Source organism: Lithobates pipiens, unplaced genomic scaffold (assembly GCF_037356315.1).
Source record: "Lithobates pipiens isolate NorthernLeopardFrog02 unplaced genomic scaffold, aLitPip1_a1.2 Scaffold_23, whole genome shotgun sequence".
In the NCBI taxonomy this organism is placed as follows: Eukaryota; Metazoa; Chordata; class Amphibia; order Anura; family Ranidae; genus Lithobates; species Lithobates pipiens.
In genome coordinates, this window is record NW_027507785.1 from 133,300,520 (window position 1) to 133,324,992 (window position 24,473).

Genomic DNA, 24,473 nt, shown 5'->3' on the forward strand with positions numbered 1-24,473 from the left:
TACCTTTAGGTACTCTAGGAAACACCGCCTCACATCTAGTAAATTAAAATTGTTTCTCTTTTTTGTTTGAGGCGTTCTGACAAAATTAAGGGAGGACACTATCTTGCGACCTATGAAACCTAGATGCCATCTTTGACAAGAACCAAGGGTCAGTCTTTAGGATGACTGTCCTCAAAAATCTGAAGGAATGGCTAATGGAGAGAGCTTGGATTTCACTAACCCTACGGGCTGAAGTGATTGCCACGAGGAGCACCTTCTTAAATGTGATCAGTCTTAGAGAGGCCTCCGAGATAGGTTCAAATGGTGGCCCCAAAAAGGCCCCGAAGACCATCGATAGGTCCCAGGTTGGAGTTACATAAACTGACCAGTTTGTGTCTAGTAATTGCCTTACAGAACCTAGCAACTGAACCTTAATACTAGGAGTTAATCCCTTGTCTATCACCTCTTGGAGAAACTGTAGGATGTATGCTATATCCTTGTTTACCTCACCTCGGCTATCTAACCAGCTGTTAAACTTCTACCAGAATTTTCTATAAAATAGCTCGGGTGACTGGTTTTCGGCTCTATAGTAAGGTCTGAACAACTCAGTTAGGCCTTTGCTCCTCAGAATTCCTTCCTCAGTAACCACGCTGAAAGGTTCAGCATGGCTACTTGCAGATTTAAGAGAGGTCCCTCTGACAAGAGATCTTCTCTGCAGGAAAGCCTCAGGAGGCGGCTGGTCTGTCAACTTTAGTAAAGTTGTGAACCATGGCCTCTTGGCCCAAAATGGTGTCACTAGGATTAAAACACGTTTCTTACGCTAGAAACTTTGCTAGAACTCTCAGGATGAGGTGAAGCGGTGGAAACGCATAGGCCAAGTTGAAGGTCCAGGGAGTCTGTAAGGCGCCTACTTCCAAGTGTTGATCTCCTGGGAACTTTTTTTTATTTGCAAAATAGGTCCACTGCTGCCCCCCCCTCCAATAAGCTGCTATGTGGTCAAAAACTTCTGGGTGCAGAGAATACTCTTGATTCAAAACTAGTTGTCGAATCAAGTCTGCAGTGCTGTTCTGCTCCCTCCAGGTGTATTGCAGAGATAGATTCTATATTGGATTCTGCCCACTGAAATATGTGCTTGGCCACTAACATTAGCCGAGTACTTCTGGTGCTTTCCTGCTTGCTTATATAGGCTGCTGCCATCATACCGTCTGAGACTTGTAGATGGCAACCTTGTATTTTGTCTTGAGACACTAGTAGGGCTCTGAGTATAGCTGTTAGTTCCTTACAATTGGAAGAGAATCGTTTCTCTTCTGGCATCCACCTGCCCTGGGCCCAGCATAAGTGGAGATGCTCGCATCCGTGGTCAGTATGGATATGATGGGCAAGACCCAGAGTACCCCTTAGTTTAAGCTTTCCGTGTCCTTCCACCACCAGAGGGAATCTTTTACTTTGGTGAGGATCAATAAAATACAAAGATCTGGAAGAATACTTAAACTGTTCCAAACACAAACCACTGAAGGTCTCTTTGGTGGAACCTAGCCCACTGTAAGGCCGGAATTGCTGCGGTCATAAGTCCTAATGCTGACATCACCTCTCTCAATGTACATTTGGTGCTAGTTTGAAGAAAGGACATCCTCCGCTTCAGATTCGATATCTTTTCTTCCGGCAACACTATCCTTTGATCTATGCACAGGATCTTGTAGCCCAAAATACAGAATATTCAGTAGGGGGGGGGGGGGGTGGAGTATTTTTCCACACTGATTATACACCCCAATTGACTTTGTCAGGACTTGGACTCAGCTTAAGTTGTTTCTCCGAGTGGGCCATGAGGAGAAAGTAGTCTAGATACGGAATGATTGAGACTGATTGAAGTCTCAACCGAACGAGTGCTTCCCCGAGAACCTTGGTAGAAAGTCTCAGGTCGACAGTCTAAAAGGGAAGTGCTCTGCACTGAAAGTGATAAACTCTGGTGTCCAAATCGCCATACGAAGACATTTCTGGCATTCTTTCCTTATTGGGATATGCAGATAGGCATCCCTTAAATCCAGGGTAGCCATAAACTCTTTTTGGAGAAGATTCCGTATTGAGTAAATGGACTCCATCCGAAATCTTTTGCATCGGATGGAGAGGTTCGGGATTAATCTGAACATCCCTGATTTTTTTTTTTTTTTTTAAACCACAAAGATTTGCGAGTAAAAACCATCCCCCTGTTCCTGAATAGGGACCGGTGTCAATACTATGGAATCCGCTGGAGCGACAGATATGAAACTTGTTGCATTGAAAAGCATAGGGAAGGTTTTTAAGAGCTCCCTTCTCCCGTCTGTTCTTGTAGTTGTAACAACCAGAACTCCAGATTTCTAGCTACACAAGAAGTGGCTAGAGCTGGCTTCAGGTCTACCATTGATGCATCTCAGGCCCTCTTTAAGACTGTCTGTTTTCCTGTCCATTGGGTCCTTTAAAATGACCCATATCCTCGAAAGCAAGGTCAGACTGTTTGAACACTGGGATTTTTATTCCAGACCGCCTCTGGGCTCTCGTCATAAGGGGAATTTTAAAGAGAATTTGGAAAGAAAGCTCTTATATGCCTCGGCCAACTCCTTACGGACAAGGTCAGAAAATACGTAATGTATAGGGAATATTTTCGCATTCTTTTTCCCCAGGGCCTCATACATAGTATCATGCCTGGACAACTGAACTTTTTTCCTCATCAAACTCCATTGATGAGGCCAACTAACGCTGGGCTATGCTCCCTGACCCCACGGGAAAGCCCGGAGCTGGGTGTTTTAAGGCCTGGTGAAGAGGTAATCGCAGCTCTTCTACTGGTGGAAGCAGATGTGTTTACATCTGACTGGACAGTTAAAAAGTATACGCCCCTTTCCTTTCCCTTTTTGCCTCAAACCCCTACCCTCTTTAAACACCCGTGCTGCAACCACCAAACTACATATTCCTGGGACAGTGAGGCATCAACCACCATGGAGTATTACAAAGTCCTAGCCTTACAACTACCGACATGAAGAAACCTCAGTACAAGGCTTGCCCAGCAGCCTACCTAGGTTTGGCTGGTGCCTGCATCTGCAGGAGTGTCCTGGGGATTTGCCTCCATGGTTCTGCCCCCCCCCCCCCCACACCAGATCCCACCGCTGGTCCGGTATTGCTGGACGGGAATAGTAGGCCCAGCCTGGGCTTTCCCCTTCCTCCTTGCGCCCTTGGAGAACCGGAAGTCTCGGCGCACAGTGAAGACGCGGGTTCTACCGGAAATGATGCAAACTGCGTCTCCGGCCCCATCACGATTGCAGCAAGGAGCTGACATGAGGATAAGATCCTATGTCTCCAGGCAGACTCCCATTGCTGCACTGGTTTTGAGCCATGACTGCCTCACCATTGTTGCTTTTCTGTGGCCAGCCTCGTGTTTGACCACAGTGTTATTTCAGCCAAACCCACGTCATACACCTTGTGCAGGAGGGAGGAAAAAAAAACTAAACAAAAAAAAGTTTCCGCTTCACCCAGTCCCTACTGGTTACAAGGGGGAAAATGAAATGCTCAAAATTATGTGCATGGAAGTACAAACAACTCCAGTCAGAAGTGCTGGGGCCTGCTTCCGCTGCCTGTGCAGGTGTCACAGAGGAGTCCATCCCACCCCTCTTGTGGTCTGTAGCCGCTGTTGGGTCTTCCCCTTTTGAACACCAGTCCCAAGCAGAAGTTCTCACCTCTAAGCCACAAAGCTGCCACATGTCCAGCAGCAGATGCAGGTGCTGTGCAGTACCTAGGACACGAATGGCTTTCCCTCACTGGGATCTGAACTCAGGTTCCCAGCAGACCAGTCAGGGCCCTTAGCCTCTGAGCTACCATCCATGCGCCCTGTTTACCCCGGGTGGAGAATGTAACCGCCATCTCCAGCGCCCGCTGATGACGTCATACACTCCGGAAGTGACCACACTGGATGCTTGCTGTGGGCCATCTTGGAGCACAATAGCTCCACCCCCTCGCGCCATGCAGCTTCCTCTTTCCCCTGCATATACTAGCTATGCAGTCAGTGGGGAAAGCACCCCCCCGGCATTGCAACCCTAGCTTATGGGGCCAGCATTACTGCAGTCCTGGCTTTCCATAGGAACTGAGGACGGGGACAGCAGTACTCACTCACTCCCCTGGCGAAGGCTTAGGTGCATTTGTGAAAGGAAATATGGAAATGTCTGGTTCCCCCGGAGGGGGGTGACCGTCAGGAAAGGGAATGGTAGTCTGAGCCCTGGGACCCCCACCCCCAGCCAGACCCGTAGTGACCCGGACCCCCACCCCTCCGGGAAAGCACATAGAACCACCAGCCCCCAGGTCCCATGTGCCTCCTCTCCTCCTATCACCAAGAGAGAACCCCACCAGTGGAGATGCAGGTGACAGACAGGTAAGTGATGCAACTGCCCCCCCCCGGTCTTCCTTACCTTAGGATGGCTGATGTTGGCAATGACAGAAGTCGCCAGGATGGCTCCTGCCTCTGATACGCTCCCATTGTGAAAAGGAAGGTCTCTGGGACCTCCAGCCACCTATGTCGTTCCCCCCCCCCCCCCCCCCCCCAGTCTGGCCCGTCTTCAGCATCCGGAGCTGGAACCAGAAGCTGCGTTACAAGGAGAGGTGCCCACCCTCCGCTGGAAGCGACATCACCTGCCACACTGCCCTGCTGCATTCTGCAACCAGAATGAAAAGGGGGGGGGGGGGGGGGGAGGGGCGCCTCCTACAGAGTCTCCACTGAGAGGCTAAAAGCAGGCCCCCAGAGCATCCCTCGCCGCAACTTTCGGAGAGATGGGGTGGCAACAGAAAACAGTCTAGCTGCCAGGTAACCTCTCTCTAAGGTATAGTGCCACTAGTTAAAGGATCTCTGTCTCCTTCAACGGACATACAGGCTTCATCTTCCCAGGCCGTCTTTAGCCACGGCTCCTCGCAGTGTCTCCTGCCAGAGGTAACACCAAAAACCAAGGAGATGGTGGGGGAAGCATGCCTTAACTCTGGGCTGGGCGCCATTTCCTCAGAAAGAAAGAGCCGAGTTCTCTCATAGGTGGCTGTTCTGAAAGCAGTTACGGGGGGAAAAAAAAAAAAATCTAGTTTTCTATTTAAGATACACTAATAATTGAGCTTATTTAGCATGAAATGGATCTTAGTTATGTAGCATATTCTGCAATATTTACATTTTTGGTAAACTCAATGCATCCAAGATTAGCAACCTGAGATAACATGCACTGCATTGATGCATTCACACAATTTCACAGTAACCATGATATAAAACAAGCTACATCCCTTTGCCACATGCATGGAAACACTCTGTGACTTGTCAATTAATCTATGGGCCGCATTGCCGAGCCCCTGGCTTCAGTCTCTCCTGCGGGCACATTCTCTTTGCAAATCTTGAGCCTATTGAGGCTCTTTGCTTATTTTGAGTAAAACCTTTTGTATATGAGAATTGAGGCACCTACAGATTTGTGCAACCAGTTCTTTCTTTGCACAGAAGATTGGGAAGGGTGGACCAAAAGGGAAGTAGTCATGGCCAAATACCAGTCTGGGACAAAGCCACACAAACCAATGACAGGCATTTGTATGGAATGGTCCCAATACATCTATCTTTGATTTAATATCTCAGAATTATCAACTTACCACCCAACTTTTTGCTCTTCACCCCTGAACGCGTCGGGTGTGGGGTCATCAGCTTAGAATATGATTAATATTGTTTTTTTTTTAATGTAATTATGTGTTTATAACATTTTGCTACACCATTGGGACACTGTTTGCTTAGTAGTCCCTCTGGTTTTAATGTATTTATGTGTATCTTTTGTTCTGTATTTGTTAATAAAATATTCATGTTTATGATTTATGTGTGGTGTTGGTGGTCACTTATAATCCCATTTATATAGGGGGATTTTTTTTTTTTTCAAAATGTATCAGGGATGAGACCACCACACTAGAATCTTTGATCCACTGAGAGCCCCCTTCCCTCTTTCGCATGATATAAAACAAAGTTCAGGAATATTCTTTTACAAATCTATGTACACTACAAACTGTATGATTGTTTGAAGAGAAATACATCTGTACCAGGCTCCAACTGTGAGGAGGAAGGGCAAGCAGTAAAAATGAAAGTAAAACCTTCTAAACAGCTTATAAACCTTGTGCTCTTCCTGCACATAGCTTGAGGTACTTTATTCCTCCCTTGAGGAACAAAATGGCAGCAGGCCATAAAAAGAGACCAAGTTTAGGAATATTTGCTAACCAGACAGCTTATTATTCTAAATAGGAATCCATTATTTTGTTTCCAAACATTAAAGATTCTAACTACCAGAAAGAATGAGTCCTCACATTTCACGAGCACCTGTCATTTCAGATTCATCATGGCAGCACCTGTTAGCGGGCATCCGTTGACCTGCTGTCGCCACATTACTCACCTTGTTGGGTCACTGCTGAATCACCAGCCATCCCATTAAAGTGAATGGGACCGTCGCGGAGTCAACAGTGGTTCAAAAGGATGAGCCGCTGCAGGACAGAGATGACAGTGGCTCTTTAAAAATTAGGGATTTAAAATCAAGTTTTTTTTTTTTAGGGGGCGTGTCCGGATGTGAGAGCCAGAAGACGTGCTTTAGAGGAGCTCCGACATCCTAACTGCTATCCTGTGCAATCCTTTGCCATCCACACATAAATATACCATATCAGGATCAGCCACCTTGCCAGCAGTGTTCCCACTGTCCCCCACTGAGCCCTGTGTCCGTTCTGTGAGGGATCAGGGCTGGGGTAAAAAACGGACATCGCCTGCTGGAGGACGCCGCCATCTTGTGGATTGAGGCCTGACCGGGCAGAACTGCTCCCCGCCTGGCCGTGCGGTAAGGAGTACCATAGTGCCCCGTGACTGCTCCCCATCCTCTTGCCTGCCCCCCCCTGCTTGCTCGGTGTGCTTGGGGAGACCGCCCGGGCCTCCGGGTGAGATCGCGGCGGCCGCGGCCTAGTTGGGCCTAACCGACGCCGCCATTTCCTAGGAAGCTACCCCCGGAGGTGTACCGCGGCCGGCCGGATTGTGTGGCGGGAGGCTCCGTCCGCCCTTGGGACATTCCCCCATCCTCACCCTTGCCCCTCTACCTGCCTGGTGTACCTTGGAGGCCGCTGGGAGCACCCGTGGCGGCCGCGGCCTGGTGCGGCCTAGTGCAGCCGATCTCTCCTGCACAGCCACCCGGCGGACTGCTGCTCCTGCTGCCCCAACCACCCTCATCCTACCTCCACCTCCCCGTGGAGGTGTACTGCCTAGTGGCTGCCTACTGTGGGGGCTGGTGGAGGTGCCTGGTGGCCCTGCTGCCCTTGGACTGGGCCTTTCCTCACAGCACTGCCTGCACACCACTCCTATAAGTCCTCCTTCCCTGGGGGGTCTGTGGTGTGGGACCGGGGTCGGCTGCGGCCTGCCTGGGCGGTGTTCTTCAAGGCCTGTCGTCTGCTCCCCCTTGGGCCGCTCCTGCTACTTCCTGGACAGTGCTCTGGACCCGTGCTGCAACTCTGCTGGTGTCCCCTCTGGAGCCTCACCAGATGTCCTCCACCTCTAAAAAGGGGAAGAAGGACTCCAGGGCCTCTGGGAGCGGGTCAGTGCCCCCGCAGCCGGACCCCATCCTGCTTGGACGACTCCGGTCTTTATTAGCGGACCTGGAGATGGGTCCTGGGTAGGTTCCGGCCACAGGGGAACCGGCCTCGCTGTCCCAAGACAGTATGGCCACGATCCTTGCTGCCGTCGAGCAGAGCAAAACCTCACTGCTTGTTTGCATCGATCACCTTGCTGAGGAGTGCAACCTAATCAGGAATGATCTCGACAAAATAAGAGGCAGAATGACCGAAACTGAGAGCAGAATATCCGCCACTGAAGATCTACTGCCACCCATGCCTCCTCCATTGCTGAGCTGCAGCACACCGTGCAGTCCCTGGTCGCAAAGTCCGACGACGCTGAGAAGCGGCTCAGGCGCAACAATGTTAGAGTCCTGGGACTACCTGAAAGGGAGGAAGGGGAGCACCCTGCTGAGTTTGCTGAGTTCTTTAAAAATCTTCTGGGCCTCACCGAGGTTTCTCCTACCTATGTGGTTGAAAGGGCCCATCGGGTGCCCACCGGCTGCGCCATTCCAGGAAAGGCCCCCCGGTCTTTCCTGGTCCGCTTCCTTAATTACCGGGACCGAGAAAGGATCCTCTCCGAAGCCCGCAAGCATCCCAGTCTCAAATATGGTAACACCTCCGTGCTTCTTTTTCCTGACTTTTCGGCCGATTTACAGCGAAAGAGGAAGACCTTCACCGACGTTCGCAGGCGACTCAGAGATAAGAACATAAAATATGGCATGCTTTACCCCAGCCGCCTGCGAGTCCAGCACGAGGGCATAGTCCGTTTTTTCGGCAACCCAGCGGATGCCGACGACTGGCTGACTACATCAGGCGGGAATGGGCCTTCAGCACAGATACCTGCACCTTTTAAATCATTACCTGCCATTTGCAACTATGACCTCCTGTCAACACCGGAGCCACCTCATTAGTACCTCGACGAGAGACTTACATTGAACCCCCACAGTTGGGTTGGTTCATGAGAAAAGGAAACCTAGTGTTCTCCATCTGTTAAGAGGAACAATTCCCCCCCCCCCCCCCTCCGCTTCACCTAGTTTTCAAGCCACTGCAAGTTGGGGACCACTCTGTTGAGCTGGGCTCAGCTCGGAGTGTGGCTGCCGGCTTGCACCGGCTGACCCACTAAGAACTTCCACAAGTTCCCACGCACGGCCTTGCACTGCTACTGCGCAAAGTTTAAAGGGTTATATAGTTATTTTCAGGGTATAGGACCAATCTGGTAGCTCCTAAGTTCCCAGGGATGCCATCAGATAAGGGCAGGGTTGACACCTGGCTGTCAACAAGGGTACTTTTGTTTTTGACTATTGTTCGTATGGTTAATACTTTTTTTTTTTTTTTTCCTTCTTCCACATCCAGAAATCCTATGCAAGAGACTTAATCACCTTACAGCTCATTTATGTCTCGGCATGATTCCTCATCATCGTGGCCTATAGTTATTATTTTCAATATTCTTTATTAGATTTTCCATCAAAAATTACAAATCATCCTAAAAAAAAAAAAAAAAAAAAAAAAAAAAAAAAAAAAAAAAAAAAAAAAAAACTACTAGCAACAACAGCCTAATTTCATTTCTTGTCCCTTTTCCCCCCCTTCCCCCTCACTCCCCCCTTCACGTAAACAAGCACAGAGACAACGATGAACCACCACTATAACACCTATATCTCCCTCTACTAGTTCTTTTTAATCAATAGGGTATCCCATCACCTTTATCCAGGGCCTCCAAATTTCTTTCCACTCTCTGAAATTCCCTCTCTTTACATATAGTGTGTTCTCTTTCCATATTAGTTCATTAATACTTTGGGTCCATTCGCTCACCAAAGGGGCCCTCTCAGCTTGCCATCTTTGCGCGATCAGCCTACGCGCTTGAAATAAGCAGCGTACCACTGCCGCCGTAGTACTTTTTGGTTCTCTCTGCTCTTGCCTACAGCCCAGCACACACAGGATCGGGTTCATTACCAGTTCTAACTCAAAGATCTTAATAATATCCACCACATCTCTCCAATACCGAAATAACTTCGGGCAGCGCCACACCATGTGCAAAAGGTCTCCCTGTCCCCGACATCTAGGGCAACTATCATCGGGGGGGGGGGCGACGTCACCGGCCCGAGCTCAATTATTCTCCTCCACTGCACCTCTGATTTCCCCTATATCCTCTTCCCACTTCCTCTTCAGATTCGGGTGATCAATTTCCTGGTTTGAATTCATACCCAACTGCTTATAAACTTCTGATATACACCCACTTGCCTTGTCCGTTATAAGTAACTTCCAAAGTAGAGGCGTTTTATCCCACCGTGGCATATGTACCCCGAACTGTGCTGCTAAAGCGTGTCTCACCTGTAGGTAACTAAAAAATGATTGTTGCGGTATATCGTAGGCCTTCTTTAAGTCCAAGAATGTTCTTAAGACCCCACCGTCATAAAGTTGGATCAATTTGGTTATGCCGTCCCTTTCCCACCTTTTAACCTTACCTATTATAAGTAATTCCGGTAGGTTTTTATTATCCCAAAGGAGGTGTAAATTCTGGCAGCCCAGTGTAACCCATTTTTAATTTCACTGCTTTCCATATCTTACCCACCATCTTGGTTACAGAGTTACTGTGCTGAAAGGAGTCTGCCTCCAAAACCTCAGCTATAAGTTCATGTGGGGCTCCTATCATTCTGATCCCTCCTTTTAACTTTCTTCCCTGCTCAGAGTCACAACCCGCCAGATGCTGCAGCTGCGCCGCCAGGTAATTCCTAGGGTGTGGCACCGCCAGACCTCCTCTATCGGTAACTGTAACGTCCGTATCCGGGCCGTGCCCTTCCTCCAAACGAGCTCCCGGAAGAGGGTCTCAAGTTTTTTTAAACCACTTTCTGCATATCCATACCGGTGCATTATGTAAGACGTATAGCAATTGTGGCATCCATATCATCTTAATCAGGCTGCAATGACCCATCACTGATAACGGAAGCCTACTCCAGACGTCACACTTACACTTAAATCTATTCAACAGTGGAATTAAATTTTTGTTAATGTACTGGTCGGGGTTCACTGTCAAATATATACCAAGATACTTCATAGCATCTACCACCCTCACCTGTACTCCCCCCCGGCGCAGCCAGAGGGGAGTGACCGGATGTGCGCGGTGCGCAGTGAGCGTTGTGAGAATGTAGTGGGGCCGATGTGAGTGCGACGCTGCCACGCTGTCTCTCCCGCGTCGGAGATATAAGTTGCAGGCCGAGGAAGGTCGACGTGAAGCTGGGGGAGGAGCCTGGCCGGAGCATACCGGGAGAGTCTCGAGGTAGAGCGGAAGGGCCGGCGTACGCCGAAGATAGCCAGGAACGGCCCGAGAGCTTTCGACGCTAGCCGAAGTCGGCCGAGGACATCCCGGACAGCGCAGGAGCGGAGATGCTGCTATATGTTAATCGCGGTATTTGTGAGTACCCCCCACGGGGGAAAATAGGTTAGAAGCCCTCCAGAGGTGAGGACAAGCAGACGGCCGCTGTACTTGAGGTATCCGGTCCGCAGATTGTTAAGCTGTTCATCTGGTGTATGGGAGACAAGGCAGCAGGACACAGGTCACCCCCTCTTGGCCTGGTTATTTATTTTTTTCTCCCAGAAATGAAGGATTCAAGAGCTATAGTATGTACTGAAATTAACTGAATGGTATATACGCTTATATAGTTATCTGTCAGCTATCCATCTGCTGTGGACTCTCTGTGGAACGCAAGAGCTCTCTTACTATTTGTTTAATGACATCCTAGCGACATTCCCTAAACGCTCCGCTTCCTTTTTTTGTATATTTATTTAAATGAGTTACAAAAGGTAGTAACGGATGATACAGTTAAAAAATGTTTTTAAAAACAAAACAAAAAACCCAGGTTATATTCTGGTAGTATGTACCAGTAAACAGCCTGTAAGAGCCTTTTTTCTTCTTCCCCTTCTCTCCCCCTTTATGCAGCATGGAATTATAACTACGTTTGAAGGGACTTAACTCCAGGATCATCTTCTGGGTTTCACCCGGGGAGGTGAAACCACTGTACATAGCATTTGTGTCTCTGGTTTCCCCTTCATTTATTCTTTATTTTTCCCCCTTCCCTTTCCCTCTCACCAGTCTGGAACTAGACGGGGGAACCCTCCTTTTTTCCCTCCCCTCTTTGCATAAGTTAAAAAAGTCAAGGCGACGAGGAGAGGATCAGTCGCAACAGGAAGGCACGGGGAAGCAACACCTCCGCTCTTCCAAAGAAAAGGAAAAAAGTAACCAGGCAGCAATGACAGCTGCAGCAAAATTAGAGCGGTTTGTGCATACCCCGGTTCAAACCCCAACAAAGGGGGGACAGACGGTACAAACTAAAATCCATCATGGGGGTCCTACTGATAGAAAAAGCCAAGGCCAATCGGCATCTCTGGCCATGACAGTATCTGAATGTAAGAGCAAAATTAATAAGAGCCAGGGGGATACTCAAGGCGACATGGAGCCAGCTGTGAGTAATGGCCCACCGGTGGAGGAGGCCCCAACATTGAAGGATGTTTTGCAAGCGGTAAACGCATGCAAATTGTCCCTGGGAGAGCTGGCAGTTCAGTTAACAGGAATGAAGGAGGAAATATCACTAGTACGTCAAGATATTCAAAAAGTAGTTGAAAGAACAACGGTGCTGGAAACGAGAATAAGTCAACTAGAAGATGATATTTATCCAATACAGTTGGAAGTTAAGACTATGAAAAAGCAATTGGACAACTATGCTACTAAAATGGATGAATTAGAAAATAGATCCCGTAGGGATAATATCAGGATGTTGGGGTTGACTGAGAAAAGTGAAGGCCCTGATGCCATAAAATTCCTGGAGACCTGGTTTGTAGATATGTTTGGAAAAGAAGGCTTTTCACCGTTTTTTTGCGATAGAACAAGCCCATCGGCTTCCCTTTAGAGCCCCGCCGCCCAGAGGTCGTCCTAGACCTATGTTGTTGAAGCTCTTTAATTATAAGGATAAGGTGACACTAACGCGTAAGGCGAGGGAGATGGGGAACATCTCCTTTAAAGGCTCAAAGATCTCACTTTATCCAGATTACTCTCCCGAATTGCAGAGACGTAGAGTGGAATTTCGGGCAATTAAGGCCACCCTGCAGCTATATAAAGTAACTTACGCACTTTTATATCCAGCAAGACTGCGTGTGATGACCCCGGAGGGGGCACAGATTTTTGACTCTACAGATGGGGCATTACATTGGCTGGAAGTTAATAAGGAGTCCCTACAGAGTAGCCAGGGGGAAAGGGAGGGTAGATAGCAAGGGAGGGGGGGAGGTTATAAGTTGATTGTCAAAAAAAAAAAAAAAAAAAAAAATTTGGAGGCCCTGGATAAACAAGATGGGATACCCTATTGATTAAAAAGAACTAGTAGAGGGAGATATAGGTGTTATAGTGGTGGTTCACCGTTGTCTCTGTGCTTGTTTGCGTGAAGGGGGAGGGAGGGAAGGGGCTAGGGGGAGGGGGGGGGAAAGGACAAGAAATAAAATTAGGCTGTTGTTGCTAGTAGTTTTTTTTTAGGATGATTTGTAATTTTTGATGGAAAATCTAATAAAGAATATTGAAAATAATAACTATAGGCCACGATGATGAGGAATCATGCCGAGACATAAATGAGCTGTAAGGTGATTAAGTCTCTTGCATAGGATTTCTGATGTGGAAAACAAAAAAAAAAAAAAAAAACAAAAAAAAAAAAAAAACTATTGTTAGTGTTTTTTTGCTTGTATTGTTAATACTTGGTCGTGACTCTTCCCATCATGGGCTCTCTGGATCTACGCAGCTCCTGACACACACTATTACTGTTAATACTCATCTCCTCGCTACCATAGCGGAACCACCTGATGGCCACATGTGACATGTCCACTATTAATATCTTATCCTGGAATGTCTGGGGGCTTAACTCCAAGTTTAAGAGAGCTGTATTGTTCAAGTATCTTAAATTACATTCCCCCCACCTGATTTTGCTCCAGGAGACGCACCTTGTGGTTAGCAAGCTACTGGCACTGAAGAAGCCGTGGATCCAGAGAGCCTTTCATGCCTCCTACTCCAACTATGCCAGGGGGGGTCTCGGTGCTGGTCAGCAAATCCTTTCCATGTGTTGTGGAACAGATTCACACCGACCCCCAGGGCAAATACGTGGTAGTGGTTTTTACTGTTTGGGGCACAAGATATATTGTGGTAAATATTTACATTCCTCCTCCCTTCTCCACGTCCACCCTATATACCAGTGATGGCGAACCTTGGCACCCCAGATGTTTTGGAACTACATTTCCCATGATGCTCATGAACTCTGCAGTGTAGTGGAGCATCATGGGAAATGTAGTTCCAAAACATCTGGGGTGCCAAGGTTCGCCATCACTGCTATATACCATATTAGAACGAGTTACCCCATACTGCCCCGCCAAGTTGTTACTTATGGGTGATTTCAACGCCATTCTAGCTCCGGGTTTGGACAGACCGGTCCCTCCCAAACAGCACTCCTCAGACCTATCCACGTGGGCGCAGGCAATGGGGGTGGCCGAGGTCTGGAGGTGGAAACACCCCCTGGCCAAGGCCTACTCCTGCTTTTCCGCCACCTACAAAACGTCATCCCGCATTGACCTTGCTTTCGCCAATCCGGTCCTGATGTCAGACGTGCTAGATGCCACCTACCTGCCTAGTGGGTTGTCAGACCACTGCCCCCTCCTTCTTACCATGCGGTCCCCCGCTTTCCGGACCCCTGCCCTCTGGCACCTGGGAACCCACTGGCTTTCCCATACTGACTTGACTGACTATCCCGCCTCGCCTTACAGAATACTGGGAACTTAATTCAGGGTCCTCCTCCCCGCAGATTACCTGGGACGCCTTCAAGGCTTTTACTAGGGGCCAGTATATCTCCTCAATAGCGGAGGTCCGTAGGGAACAGGCTGCTGCCACGACTGAGCTACAGCATGCAGTGAACACCCAGACCGAGGCCTATGTGACTGACCCCACTGACTCTAGCTTTGACGCCCTTAATGCAGCAAAACGGGAACTACACCCCCATCTAGCAGAACTCACCAGACTGGATCTCTATCGTAACAAAGGTTTTTTGAACAAGGGGACCGGAACGGTCGTCTCCTGGCAATGTTAGCACAGCATGATCTACCACTGACGGTGATACCCAACATCACATCTCCCTCGGGCGACTCGGTCTCTTCCCTTCCAGACATATTGGCCGTATTTCGGCAATACTATAGCTCCCTCTATACCTCAAACCTGCCCCCAGACTTTAGGGCGCAAGACCTGGCACCTTGGCTGGACCCCCTAGCACTCGGCTGGCTTTCAGACGCTGAGAGGGAAGCCTTGGTGAGCCCCATTACCCCAGAGGAGGTTTTGAGGGCCATTAGATCCTTTCCCACCGGCAAATCCCCAGGTCCAGACGGTCTCCCCATAGAGTTCTATAAAACCCACGGAGACCTACTTGCCCCAAACTGGCCCAGTTATACTCCCGTTGTCTGACGGAAGACGCTCTTCCCGATTCCATGAGTCATGCACACATACTAATTCACAAAGCCCCTAAGGACCCCACATTATGCGCCTCCTATAGACCTATAGCCCTACTTAACACAGACTTCAAAATTCTTACCAAACTGCTTACTATGAGACTACAGCCCCTATTGCCGTCTATCATAGAGACTGACCAAACCGGTTTTATGGCTAATAGAGCCACAGATGTCAACCTACGACGCCTATTCACCAACATTCATGCGCAACACCTCAATGAGGGTTCACGGGTAGTGGCCTCCCTAGATATAGAGAAGGCCTTTGATACCATGGAGTGGCCTTTTCTGTGGGAGGTTCTCCGCAGAATGGGATTCCCTTTAAATTTTTATCGGGTGGATACAGACGCTCTACAGACACCCCACGTCGGCCATTAAGTTGGGGGGGAAGAGTCTGTCTCAGCCCTTCCCTCTTTTCAGAGGCACGCAGCAGGGCTGCCCTCTCTCTCCGGCCCTTTTCGCTGGCTGGAGGAGAGGGTTGCCCTGTATGCGGACGACCTCCTCTTCCTCAACGATGCAGACTCCTCACTCACAGGGGCTCTGCAGATTCTAAACTCATTCTCCACTGTTACGGGCCTTAGAGTCAATTGGTCGAAGTCTCTTTTGTTTCCTATAGACCCTGCTGCGTGCACAAACACCCCTCCCGATATACCCCTGCAATGGGTGGATAGTTTCAAATACCTTGGGGTGGAGATCTCAAGGCAGGCTTCAGACTTTTTGCCTCTGAATCTGTCCCCAATAGTGCAGGAGACACGACTGCGACTGAGGGCGTGGGAGTCGCTGCCTTTATCACTGCTAGGCCGGATAAATCTGCTAAAAATGAAAATCCTGCCCAAATTTACCTACTTGCGTCGCCAATCTCCGCAATGGATTCCCAAATCCTTTTTCACTCGGCTACATAGTCTCTTTCCCTCCTTTGTCTGGGGGACCCAGTCCCCCAGATATAGTTGGTCAACACTAGTGCGCCCGGCCTCTCAGGGGGGACTTGCGTGCCCTGACCTGCACAAATATTTCCTGGCCACCCAATTAGTTACAGCGGTCTGGTGGCTCAATCCAGATAGGACGAACCCCGCCACCTTTTAAAAGAGAAACACTGCTCACTGCTGTGCCTGATATACAAACGATAAGGCAGTAAATATAGGACATACAGGATACAAACATTCAATCTTTGTGTATGTCTGATGTGTAGCAATATACCAATACTGAGCAGAGATGCCACCATCCTCAATGTGTCTCAGCTGAGCAGCAAAAACAAAATCAGAAAAAGACAAGCAATCTTCACTGCTGTGTCCTTTCTGATATGCAGCCAATAAGGCAGTATATGCAAGACAAAGGACAGACAACCTTCAATCTTGTATATGTCTGATGTGCAACAATATAACAATTCTGAATAGAGATAGCACATCCATATTGAAGCGATTTGGCCTTTGCGACTCAACATGTCAAATCGCATGGCTAAAATCAGCACAACACCACTTTGTGGTGCTACACGGATTACCAAAGGCAGTATATGTACTACACCTGGCAGGGGTTCAATTTGTATTTCTGCTATGTAGCCCAACAAATTCGAACCATCAATTTTCACTGCTGCCTTTCTGATAAGGCAGTAATACAGGACACAAAACCTCACAGACCTTAATGCTGTATATATCTGATGTGCAACAATAAAACACTATGAATAGAGATAACACATCCATATTGAAATGATTTGTCATGCGACTCAACATGTCAAATCGCATGTTTAAACTCGGCAGCCATTGCCGTTAATAGCACTGTCTGAATCAGCACAACGCCACGCAAATCAGGACCATCAGACTTCACTGCTGCCTTTCTGATAAGTAACCAACAAGGCAGTAAAACAGGACACAAAGCCCCACAGACAGACCTCAATCTTGTGTATGTCTGATGTGCAGCAATATAACCATTATGAGCAGAGATGTCACCAGACTCAATGATGTGCATTTCTGCTGTGCAGCACAAAACCAGAAAGTACAGATCACCTTCACGGTTGTATTTTTCTGATCTGTAGCCAAACAAAGCAGTACCTTTAGTATATAAAGGACAGCAAACAAGCTTCAGTGCAATACATTTCTGATGTACAGCAATATAGCCCTTATAAGCAGAGATGTCACAAATCTCAATGTGTATTTCTGCTGTGCCACAAAAACATCCCAGCAAGGACAAACTTTCACTACTGATCTACTGGTGTGCAGCCAATAAGGAGTCATGGTCTATCCCTTTATGAAATAACCAACAGGCAATTTATTTCATAGGCATAGTCTGGGCTGTAGATACTAAACCTCACCACCAGTGAAGGAAAAAATCCTAAAATGGTTGGACACCCTACTATAAGTAGTTGTTGTCCTACCTTACCTCCATAGACTGAGCAAACGATAGCCAGCTCAAACCCAGGGGGTGCTGATTAGCAACTAAAGTCTCAATGAGCCCAGCCCTAGAGACCAATTTAAGACAGCCTCTAGAAGAGGTGGTTACCAATTTAGCCTGGGGGGGGGGGGGGGGGGGGGAGTAAATAGCTATTTGCAGGCTTCAAACAAGCAATTATGTAGCTCTTGCATAGGCTTGCACAGAAAATCCTCAATTAAAAGGATGTAGGAAGCGATCTATGGTGAATCGCCTTTAGATCTGCCACTGAGTGGATTGTAGCCCAAACCAATAAAAAAAGTTTCTTCTTACCTCCTACACTATAATATAACCACAGTGTAAAGGTGGAGTGGGAGGTTGGAGCTTATGAAAGTTACCTATAGCAAGCAACCCCCAAAAAGAGGATCTGTCACAAGGGAACCCCCTGTGCCACACAGTAGCTTGGTCTCTGCCCATCCTTGAATGTTAGGTCAGCTTTTAAACATTGTGAAGCAACTTCAGATTCCTAGCAGCTGGGTTAATGGGGCCGGTAACCTAGTGCACCTGCTGACCAGGGGAGCTTCTGAATCCACCAACCACTGCCCAATTAATAACTTGTTCAGTGGTATACCTGGCCTGTAAGTAACTTTGTATCTACCAGGTCCCCTCTGTATGCTATATTCATCCCTACTAATGTACCACAACTGGGCATGTAGGGAGAGGCTGGCAACCTACTGCTGCGATAACCACAGTGTCTCTGCTGTAAGAGGGAGCTGTGGCTGGTGGTTTTAGCAGTGGCGTCTGCGCTATTTGTATCCCGACCCCAGGTTCTGCACTGCACCAGTCAGTATATACACGGGGAAGGGGGAGCAATGGCCTACCTACCTCTTTCTCATCTGAGGTGGTTTAGGCACACTCGTTCCTCTGCACCACCTGTCCACCATACAGCTTCTCTGATGCAAGAGGGAGCTGCAGCTGGTGTTTTTAGCAGACGCTTAAGGGCTATTTGAATCCAGACCCCAGGTGAGATCTCAAATGCCCAGAAACCCTCTGGCTGGAATTGGGGATTTTGCAGCTAAATTCCCACGGCAAAAGGAAAGTACTCACCGTTGTCGTCTTCCTCTTTTTGCCACAGCCAGCGGGCTTGCTTTTCCATCCTTATGGTCCACACGCAAGGAGGATAGCCGCCAAAGTGCTCACCCCCCCCCCCCCCCCAACTGCTGTCCCCATAGGGAGGTGCCAGGTTAGGCTGTGTCCTGCACTGTACCAGTCAGTCTATATACATGGGGGGGGGGGGGGGCGCAATGCCTTCCATTCCTCATTCCCATCTGAGGTGGTTAAGGCAGACATCCACCGTAGTAAACTGGTGCCTCCTTGCTCTAGAGAAAGGAGGATGTGGGCGCCTGCTCCCACTGACTCTCAGCCTTCCCTCCTGGGTAAGAACGCCGCCGCCATTTTCCCAAAGTTTGAAAATGACGCGGGTGCTTGTTGCCACGCCCTCTCCGGCAGCCCACGCGAGCTACCGGGGACCCAGGAGTCGGGGGACACAATCCCCCTGGAAAGAACCGATGGCCAGCACCCCCGTCTGAACAGCCACCTGTACAGGTAAGGAGGGGGGAGACAGGATAATGGCCCCTGAAGTTCTGGGTACACCACTGTACCCAGGGTCCTTCAGCTCTCAGGGGGGCTCTTCCAATTTCTGCTGCCCCCCCCGAGGAAAATATAGGGGAACCCCCCAGGAAGGACAAGAATATCCTACCAGACCCAGAGGCTTCCCAAGCTTGTGGTCCAGCTCCCAGGGGAAGACCACCAGCCCCAGGCTTCGGGTCATTTGGAAAAAAAAAAAAAAAAAGTTTCGCTATGTAGGGAGAAACACAATCAAAAACTGAGGATCAAGGGGAAGGGTGGGGGACTTACAACAGCTGTCGATTGATTGTGTTTCCTGTAGGGAGGAGCCTCTCATCTCTCAGGTGTGCCGTCCTGGAAGATGACTTGAGAAATACTTGTCTAAAGCACTCATGCTTTGACACGTACAAGTCTTCAAATGGCTTTGTATGTGTATGCATGGCCCCCAAATGCAGCGGTCCTACTTTTTTGTCTGCGGCTTAACACACTACACATTTTCATTAAGACCTCACGCACACTATGTTTTTCAGCGTCCCCCCCCCCTCTATATGCCCCTGCAGGATAGCCTGTGTGTCCATGTACACATAGGAGTTCTGAGGAATTTACAGGCATGGAAAAAAAAAAAAAAAAAAAAAAAAAAAAAAAAAATATATATATATATATATCTCAAACACTGCCAGTGCGTCCAGAAACAGCATTTTGGCAGAATAAAAATGCCCGAACCTCCTTAACTCATGTTTAGCGCTTGAGCATTAAATAATTTCAATGGCCAGAATTACTCTGGCTAATTAAACAAATGCCCAAGTGTCTGTAAACACACCAAAATGCATGACAATTAGAGGTCAACCAATATGGGTTTTTCTCTGGCCGATACCGATATTTAGAAATCATGGCAGCCGATGGCCGATATATGATGCCGATTTTTTGGCCCGATATGTTAGGCCGATTTTATTTTATTTTATTTTTTTTATCCCCCTTCATCTCATAAAACCTAACAGACACCTTTCCCACTGGGGCGTTTTTGGGCTAAAAATAGCGCCTGGAAAGTGCCTGCAAAACGGCTTCCCTGCAGTGTGTGTGAAAGCCTGAGTGCTTTCACACTGATGCGATGCGCTGGCAGGAAGTTTTTTGGCAGACTGCCCAGAGAGGAGACAAGTTGTTTCTATGAAGACTCAGGCAATTTACACTGACTTCTATTAGAGAAGTCCTGCTGTTTTAAATCGGCCTTTTTATCAGCTCAATTGGCCGATGCCGATTAATTCAAAAACGGCAAATATCGGCCGATATATCGGTTGACCTCTAATGACAATCATCAGGTGTTTTTTTTCTGCCAAAAAGTTAGAAAGGCTTCTAGGAGAGTTGCCAAAAAGTCCTGTGTGCATAGATACAGCCAGCCTCACAGATTCCTATTAGGCTTGTGCAATTTGTTTCGTAACAAATCGAAATTCGGCCAAATTTTGCATCTTTCGGACATTCGGATGCATCCGAATAAAAACAAACAAGAAATTACAACAAATACGAAAATAAATTATAGCGGATATAACGAATGAAGTCAACATCATTTGGTAATTCTTTAAAGTTCTAATGAAACAAAAGGTCAGTTCAAAGTTAATCTTATAGTCCAATCAGCTGATTAATTTTGTGCCGGAGGATGGATTACTGGCAAAGTGCATTCCTGGGAACTGAGTTAGAAGGGTGATGTATTTGAACCGAGGAGAAGAGACGTTGTCATTGTGTGTGTTAAAAGATTTAAACGACTTTCCAAACTACGTATCATTATCACGAATGTAGATACATAAATATCGAATTTCAAAGAATACAAACTAAATTATAGCACTTAGTGCATACAACGAATGAATTCAACACGATTCGAGATTCAGTATAACGAATATCGACACTCTACGAATAATAACCAATTATCCCAAAATGTATTAACGTAACATAACTAAATTATGTATTTTACGAATGACAAGGAACCGAAACAAAATTTTCCGTTGTGCACAAGTCTAATTCCTATAGTGCTGCATTCAAAACAACATGCTGTACTCTTCTAAACACTTGTGTAAATGAGCCCTGTGAAAAACGAAAACCAAAAAAAATATAGCAGCAAAAAACACAGATGAATGGAGTGCTGTTGCTTGGCACTTTATCTAAAAATGCCTAACGTCAGATAATGCCTCTGAAGAGTCTGCACATGCACAGTATGCAACCTTTCACCAGCTAATATGTTGATCAGCTGGCACGATGCCAACACAGCGTATGCACAGCAGATTGGCGAAGGGAGCATCCGACGATCTACAAAGAGCCGAGGGAGAACGTACATGGCAAATTCTGCCTTGCGTGTGTTTTGCAACCAGCCCTTAGACACAACAAAACCCGCCGTTCAACACATTAAACCCGCCCTGCAACACACACAAAAAACATGCCCTTAAGCATACAAAAAACACACCCCGCAACAGCGAGGCAGAATCTGACAAGTCCGTTCTCCCTAATGGGTCGGATAATGCCTCCTACAATCTGCACATGCGCTGTGTTGACGTCACGCCAGCTGATCAACATATCAGCTGAAGTAATGTTTGGTCCTGCGCATGCGCAGACCCATCAGAGGCATTTTTTGTTTGCTGTAAAGCATTAGTAATTGGAGATTTAGAAGAGTTGCTGTTTTGACACAACACCAGCAAGCGTATACTGTCCGGTACATGATATTATGAGTGAACATTGTTAGTCCACCTCAACTTTTTGCTCCTCAGCTGCTGATCTCCCAAAACACCAAACTCTTTGTGTACCGGAGAGTACATGCTTGCAGGAGTTGCGGCAGAATTCCATCACTGCCATCTTGCTACACCTCGCAGTCATCTACAGTAAGGATACAATGAGAAGATGGCAAGCGGACATCTTGTTACACCCACCGGAGTCTTGCATTTCACACTTATTTTTAACAGTAAACTCAGCCTTTATAGTGAAATTCAGCAATTCCCTTACACGGTTTTGAAGTTGATTTGTCAATGCAGCTGTGTTCTGTCAGATTAGCAGGTTTGCCGCTGCTTTTAAAACAAAATAAACAATCAGACGGATTTTTAAATGCTGTATTTCACTAGATAAGCTTAGTTTACTGTTAAAAAAGTGTGAAATGCATGATTCTGGTGGGTGTAACAAGATGTCTGCTTGCTGCCTTCTCACTGTATCTTTACTGTGGATGAGTGTGGGGTGTAGCAAGATGGTAGCGATAGAACGTCTCTACCGTTACCAATTTGTTTCAAAACAGCAACTTGCCTAAATCTCCAATTAATGATGCTTTACAGTAACCGGAAGGGACATGTTTGGAGATCTCAATGACTTGGCTATTTTGACAGAACACCGGTATTATGTCAGATTTTGTAACAGAAATTATGTTCTATCACGGCCATCTTTGTACACCCTGCACTTGCTCACACTAAGCCTACAGTCTGAAGTCGCAAAGTGGACATCGTTTTACAGCCCCCGATATCAAGCATTTCACACTAAACTGAGCTTATATAGCGAAATACAGTTTTTAGAAGTCCGTGACTTTGATGTTTAATTTTAAAAGCAGCGGCATGCCTTCTGACCTTAACCCCTTGCCGACCGCTATCAGAATATACGTTGGCAGAACGGAACAACTAGGCAAAGTAACGTACCCGTATGTCACTTTGAATTTCCGCCGTGTACACGCACGCCTGCTGCGAGCTCCCTGACCGCAGACCCGATTGCCGCGGGTCTACCCGCGATCCTGTCTCGGAGCTGAAGACCGGGGAGATGCAGATGTAAAAAACTTCTCCCTGTTCTGCCCAGTGACAGGACACTGATAGTCTGCTTCCTGTCATCAGGAGCAGCAATTCTTGTGCACGTCACACACAGCTCATCCCCCAGACAGTTAGAAACACTCTCCCAGGACACACTTAACCCCTTCCCGCCCCCTAGTGGTTAACCCCCTTCACTGCCAGTGACAGTTTTACAGTAATCAATTTAAATTTTATAGCATTGATCGCTGTATTAATACCAATGGTCCCAAAAATTTGTCAAAATTGTCCGATGTGTCTGCAATAATGTCGCAGTCACGGGAGAAGGGGAAGAGAAAAAACAAAACAAAAAAACATTAATAAAAATGCCATAAAATTATTCCCTATTTTGTAGACGCTCTAACTTTTGCGCAAACCAATCAATACATGCTTATTGCGATTTTTTTACACCAAAAATATGTAGAAGAATATGTATCGGCCTAAATTGAGGGGGAAAAAAATAGAAATCTATTTTTTTTTTGGGGGGGGGGGGGGGGAGATATTTATTATAGCAAAAAATAATGCATTCTTTTCAAAATGGATGCTCTTTTTTTGTTTATAGCACAAAAAATAAAAACCGCAGGGGTGATAAAATACCACCAAAAAAAAAAAGCTCCATTTGTTGGAAAAAAAAAAAAAAAATGTAAATTTTGTTTGGGAGCCATGTCGCATGAGCACATAATTGTCAGTTAAAGCGAGGCAGTGCCGAATCGCAAAAAGTGCTCTGGTCAGGAAGGAGGTAAATCCTTCCGGGGCTGAAGTGGTTAAACGTTTGCTGATCTAACAGAAGACCACTGCTTTTAAAATTAATCGAAACAGTGTCGCGGCCTTCTAAAAACTGTATTTCACTAAATAAGGTCAGTTTAGTGGTAAAAAATAAGTGCGAAACGCAAGATTTCGGTGGGTGCAAAAAGATGTCCGCTTGGCGACTTAAGGCTTACTGCGGCTGAGTGCGGGGTGTACCAAGATGGCCGTAACTGAACGTCAGGTTGCCTAATATGATGGAACACTGGTTACTGAAGCGGTTTGAAGGAACAGTAAGCGCTCTTAAAGCGGAGGTTTACACAAAAATGTAACACCCCCCCCCTGCTTTTCGGACCCCCCCCCCGGTGTCACGTTTGGCACCTTTCAGGGAAAGGATGAGCCAGCCAGGAAGTCAGCGCAGCGCTAATCACAGGCAGTGAGAGATTTCCAGATTTCTACTGCCGCGCATCGGGGAAATGTCTCACTGCCTGTGATTAGTGCAGCACCGACTTCCTGGTGGGCTTTGCACATGGAGTGTGCGAACACGCCAGAGCTCATCCTTATTTCGGGGGGGGGGGGGGGGGTGCAGATACCTGTCTAAAGGTATTTGCACCCACTTCCGGGCATAGACTCCCACAGGAGTCTACGCCTCTTCCTGTCCTCCCACGCTGTCTGCTGGTGACCAGTTAGGACTCACACACGCGCAGTAGGGAACCGAGAAGTGAAGCTGCGGCGCTTCACTTCCTGATGCCATCACCGAGGATGGCGACGGCAGCTGCCGAGCGATCGATTGGCTGGCTTCTACATCGCTGGACCTTCAGACAGGCAAGTGTCCAG

General features: G+C 47.5%; 1 protein-coding gene across 1 annotated transcript in view; it reads right to left on the bottom strand.

Moving 5' to 3' along the window:
• RPS19BP1 (ribosomal protein S19 binding protein 1) overlaps positions 1-24,473 on the bottom strand; it is a 45,791-nt gene that overhangs the window by 20,461 nt on the left and 857 nt on the right. The gene's annotated exons all lie outside the window — the stretch shown is intronic.